This window comes from Vicugna pacos, chromosome 17, assembly GCF_048564905.1.
Source record: "Vicugna pacos chromosome 17, VicPac4, whole genome shotgun sequence".
Classification (NCBI taxonomy): Eukaryota; Metazoa; Chordata; class Mammalia; order Artiodactyla; family Camelidae; genus Vicugna; species Vicugna pacos.
The window spans coordinates 14,593,049-14,599,048 of record NC_133003.1 but is presented as its reverse complement, the minus strand read 5'-3'; the positions used below and the strand labels follow the sequence as shown (position 1 = coordinate 14,599,048).

At 41.0% G+C, this 6,000-nt stretch overlaps 1 protein-coding gene across 1 annotated transcript in view; it reads left to right on the top strand.

Moving 5' to 3' along the window:
• Window positions 1-689: 689 nt before the first annotated feature.
• SCN11A (sodium voltage-gated channel alpha subunit 11) overlaps window positions 690-6,000 on the top strand; it is a 73,022-nt gene continuing 67,711 nt past the window's right edge. The window contains exon 1 of the mRNA XM_031686803.2: window positions 690-766. The gene's annotated coding sequence lies outside the window, so the exon portion shown is untranslated. The remainder of the gene's footprint in view (window positions 767-6,000) is intronic.

The following is a 6,000-nucleotide window of genomic DNA, read 5'->3' as shown; positions in this document are numbered from 1 at the left end:
CAGCTGGCATCTGGAAGGTGACGTGGTTGAAAATTGCTTATGCTTACACTGCCCAGAGAAATTTCAATTTTCCCCAAGAATTAACAAAACAGAAGCCTACATGGGAGAGTTTTGGGTATGGTGACAGGTCCATTGCAAAGTTGTTTTGGTGGCCAAGGGGTCTTCTTAGTGTCCCTTACGACAAACACATAAGCAAACATGTATTTTCATAGGTCTGAACTCCAGTGTTGATGGCATAAGAGAAAAAGCAAGGAGGAGGAAATGAATGGGTGCTTTGTGAACAGTTTCACATTGTGGACTTTGGGAGGTCCTGGGGGGCAGGACCCTAGGGGGCCCCGTGTTAGGCAGCCTGCAGACTAAGCTGAATACAGAAACAGCGTGGCTTTTCAGACAGACTTTTCTGTATTTTCACACCCACTTGGTTGAGACCAAAGGAAAAAAAACCAACCTGTTTCTTTATTAATGATGCTTTCTGCAGAGTTAGATTAAGCACTGATTAAAGGCAGATGCTTCCAAAGTATAAATGTAAGTACCATCTCAGTCACTTCTCCAGTTACAGGGTTTCCTACACGATTCTTTAAAATCACTTTGGCTCTCTTTCCATCTGCCCTCCTCCGTGCTCTCCACCCAGCTTTGGAGCCGCCCCTCCTAGAAGGGCTTCAACTGCCAGGAGCAGGAGCTCTGACTCCGTGAGGGACTTGCTCTGCGGAGAGTTTCACGAGGTACACACAGGGCTGCTGCCTGGAGCCATCTTACCAGAAGGCAGGTAAGTCCTCTGGGCTGGGGGCAGCCTTGTTCTTCTGTCCTTCCAAGGCTGGACCTGCCACTATGGAACTTGCTCTGTTTTTTTCATTTGGATGGAGTACAGGCCTTTTGTAACCTTTTCCTGTTCAAATAAGAGGCAGAGAGCAGGTACAAGATATGTGGCTCAGGTGATGAGGTGGTTCTCCTCCTTTCAAATGCGTGAAGGCATGGAGACCAGATGGCTGGCCTGGTAGATGCTCGCAATCCTGGACTTTGTGTCAGGAATTGCACTTTTTTAGAAATGATGTGCTCAACTCTTGTCTCCATCGGAGGCTGTAGTGCAAATCCTCCAAATATTTTCTGAATTCCCTGTGGCCAGTTAACTTAATCAGAAATTTATGTATGCAAGGGTTTTTGTTTGTTTGTTTCTTGTTTTGTTTTCCTGAAGAGCTAGCAACCTAATCTTGGGATTGGCTTTGGACTGAGATCAAATTGTGTTAAAGTCTGTTCATATTCCTTTGCTTTCTGATTTTCTTTTGGGATCTATGAAGGAGGAAGAGTATATATATTTTTTTGTAACCCACATTAACAAACATGGCTTATGTGTCACCAAAATTAGGAACGTGTTATACAAACCATCACCCAAAACTGGATGAAGGATTTGGATGGATGGATGGATGCCCCTTCCTGTAGGATGCATCCACCATTGGGCTGTCTGGCTTGGGTGAGTGGGAGGGTGACATGGTGGGGCCAGTGGAATGCCTGTGGGGTGACATGTGGATGGGGAGGTGGCAGCGATGCTGATGTCGAGGGAAGAACATCACCCCCACCGAGGGTGCCATCAACCCAGCCCAGCCCTGCTGGAAAGTGTGTGGCTTTCTCCTCCGGACTCCCTCCTCTCACCTCCGTGGGATGTCTTAGCTTGAGTATGAAGAATTAGGCATGTAGGTGGAATTGCATGGTGGTGATTGTTTGGGGTTGAGATGCTCCAGCAGTCACAGGATCATAGGCAAGTGTCTCCGTTTCTCTAAGCCCTAGTGTTTCTCTTCTGTAAAATATGGGTGATGTAATAATATCTACCCTGTAGCTTTCTTGGGAAATTGTGAAAGATAATCCATTTAAAACGTTTGACTCTGCTTAGCCCATAGCTCAGAACTCTCACTAACCTCAGCATGGACCTTGGGCATTTTGGCTTGTGATGGCCGGATCCATGCTAAAACGTTCTGGCTGTGCAGGTGCAATCCTTTTGTGACTTTTCTCACCGGTTAGGGTAAAGTATAAGGGTCAGGTTGTCTAGTTTGGCTCCTTGCTTGGAGGAAAAACTAGAGCAAAACACTAGTAAAAGGAAGATGTAGGGTTAATTTACCTCTGCCTCTTAGGAGAAGAATTAACCTTAATTCCAGATGAATATTTCCTTTCAGAAATCCCCCAAGGATAATATTTATCTCATGAGATTACTCTGAGGGTTAAATGAGATAACATACATCAACACACTCAAGATTTTGCCTGGAACAGGGTAGACACCATTAAATGACATCTATTATTGTGAAAAAGTTTGTGATTAATTAATCACAAGGTAAAATTGCATATGCATCACAAATGACAGTTATATAAACATATGCACGAAAAGACTATGGGAAAGTACACCAGAATGTTGTAACATGCATGTGTTAGGTAGCTTTGTTTTGCGGGTGATCATTTCCTTTTCTTGTTTTCTAAACTTTATTTAATAAATGATTCTATCAGCCAGAGCCCTGGCAGGAAACATGTGATGCATTCAAACTGGGCATTTTGAGGATGTTGTATTGAAAGATATTTTACAAAAGTTGAAGCAGAGTTACAGTAACAGAAATAAATGAGAGTGCTATTCTCAGGGGTTGTGGGAGTGGGGTGCCATTACATCCCACATGCCAAGGGGCAGGGAAGGGAGCTACTATAGAACTGGAGAGAAAGCTGTGTGGACGGGCCATCTGACAGGAGCTGTGGCACAAGGCCACCATCAGGAAGAGAGATGGGAAAGAGATCCCCGACCTCACTCCCCACCATTCTCTTGGTCTCTTGCTGGTGCCTCCCATCAGCCAAATTCAACCAGAAGCCAGAGTTCGAGGTGCCCCAGTGAGGGGTCCATGTGGATCAGCTGCACAGGCACTCATGGAGAAGGATGGTGGAGAGATCTGGAGGGCAAACTGAAGGTGGCCAGCACAGTAAGGTTATGTAACTTTTGTAATTATAGATAAAGTCATAAATATGAAACAAAAGCCCTTTGCTACGCTCAGTGCTTTCACACATGCGTACACTTCCCTCTCTCCTCCCAGCTCAGTGACTTCCAGTCTTCATAACCATGCCCTTCTTTGCACCACAGCACTCAGTGCTTCCCTCGTGCAGCCACACCCATTGTGTGGTTTCATCCGTCCTCCCTGATTTACCTGATTCCCCATAAGTGTTTAGTTTCTGTCTGTTCAGTGGGAAGTGGACCCAGGAGACTGCTGAGCCCAAGCCAGTCCTCAGAGAAGCATGGTAACAGGTGGTTTCCCCACCTCCCTTGCAAGTCTAGCCCATCACTCCATGTCTCCATGATTTCAAGTGTCAAATCATAATTCACATGCCACTGGCCTCCTGGCTTAGGACTGCAAATAGCTTGTTTCCTTTATGACTCAAAGAGATTTAGAACCTGTCATTATATCTGATATTTTGACTCTCTACTTTTTTTTATTTAACCGGAGGTACTGGAGATTGAACCCTGGATCTCGTGCATGCTAAGCACACACTCTACCATTGAGCTATATCCCCACCCCTCAACTCTACTTTGAATCAGAGGATGTTCTGAGCCTTTGAAGGATCTTTACAATCCTTTTGCAGTCCTATAAATGTGACATGTACATGCAGGTAACTCAAATAGCTCACATGGGGAAAATGTTGGGAAGGATGTAACATAAAAAATAAAATATCTCCATCTTCACCTATATGCCCAGTCCCATTTTAACCATTTGAGTTTTCATTCTTCTGGCCATTGTCTTGCTAACTCTACATGATTCTTTTATACTTCTATTTATTGATTTGTCAAGTTTAAGTAGAAGTTACTGAATTGTCCCTATGTGAGATGAGTTTAGCTTATTGACAGCAATCTTTCTGCCCTCCTCATGATTTCTTCCAGTTTTTGTTGCTTATATTTCTAATTTGGTTTTGCACTTGATTATCTTACAATTTTAACAGATAGACTTACACCTGTATTGCTTGATCCATTGAACTTCCATAAAATGTCTTGATTCTCCAAGTGTTTAAGATGAGGAAATTGATGCCTCTGAACTTCCCTTCATCTTTTCTCTCCAACTCTGGCTTGCAAAACAAAATTTTATAACATTTATAACAGTTGAAGTATACTCTGTAATTATAATTAATTCTTTATCTATCAGATAAAGAATTGTTAAAAAATCAAAAACTAATATATAACCTTTATGATACAATGGCTTTGTAGCTACTAGTCTCTAAAACCAAGTACTATATTTGGACCCATAAACAAGGGGATGGATTCTGATGTCAGTGACCTTCTGCTGCATAAGGGAGAATGTAAGTGTGAGGGTCAGGTGGACTCTCTTCTTTTCCTCTTCTTATATTCCATCAACTGCTCAGATTGTTTAGTTGGCTTCACATGTAAAACATGACTTTCTGAAGAACATTTTGTTTTCATGGAATTTCCAATTACCTTTCTTTTTTCACCTGTTAAGAAATCAGTTTCTTTGTTACAGAAAATTTACTTTATTCTTGAAGGATTTTTCTTAGGGCTTTCTGACTTCTAATTCTACTTGGATCAATTGCTTCTCAGGACGATTGAGGTGCTGTCACCCTGGAATATTTTTATTGCACTCTTGGGTTGGGTACACTATGTCTTGGATTCCATGCACTCTCCATTTTTTGGATTCCCTTATCATTGTTTAGGAGCATATGCGCAAATAATTTTTTTGTAAAGAGACATTTAGTGTCTGAAAAATTTGCCTTCATATGTGAGTAATAGTGAGGCTTAGGAAATAATTGCACTTAGCCAATTTAATTCTGTAACTAATTTTCCAAGCAATGCAATTATTTTCTGTACAGAAATTTTCAGAATTAAGTATTTATGTATAAATTTCACAGTGAAGATTTGAGTATTTCCAAATGTTATCATTTATAATATGTGCCATATTGATGCTTATTAATTCATTAATTAAATTTTGCATGTGCAGCCTCTATTTCCACAGTCCAGTTTTCCCGAGTCTACTTTTATTAAAAAAATTTGATTCTTCTATCAATTTTTTTCATTTAATAGGAAGATTTTACTCCATGTGATTTTATTTTGTCAGATTTGAGTTGATAATTTTATAAAGTCCTCTTTTCCCTGGGTCAATTTTTGCTGTTTTCAGTGTTACCTTTAAGGTATGGTTCTTTAGTTATGACATCATCTATAACAAATTTTTGATGTGTGCAGTTTCAGGGGTTGTCAGTTTTATTTTGCGTTATTTATTTTTTATCGAGTCTCTTCAAGAACCCAGGCAAAATACCTCAGGGTCAGAACAGCAGGGTCAGAGTGTCCAGTTTCTTTTCTAGTAGTCTCATTATTGTGGCAGCAGCCCTCCACTGGATTCCTTGCTGCAACTTAGCATAAAGTCCAGTTTTTACCATTCAGGTTCTTTCTAGGCTCATCCGTTTTAAAGGATCAGCTAACATTTCTATGCTGCTTACTGAAAAAGACTTCATCCTTGTCTTAAATGTCTTTTATGAGATCTAGAGCCAAATACAACAGAGTTTCATTATACCCTCACTTCATTTATACAAATTTAATTATATATGTTTAAGAGAGAGAGAAAGAGAGGAGTGAAGTGGAGTGGGAGCAGAATGGAGGAGAGGGGAATGGAAAGCGAGTAATTTACATAGTATGGCCAATTCCATCATCCAGGCTCATCCATTAAGAGCTTGACCCTGAATGAATGCAGGATAGAATGCACTGAATCTGCTGTCCCATATTTGATTTCTGTTGACTTGCGGCTCACACATTGCGACTATCTCATTACCCTTAGTGTGTTTAAAGACACATATATTGCCTTTATTATAGCCCGTAAACACAGTCCAGCTACTTTGAGGCTTCACTAAAGAAAGAGTGACTGGTTCTGGCACTGGAAGAAAAGTTGGCTGTATTAAATTTGTTGACCAGTTTGTTGGGATGCCTCTTCAGTATGGTGCCTTCCTGAGGGATTTGCAAGAGAAGTTTTGACTATGTTTTTG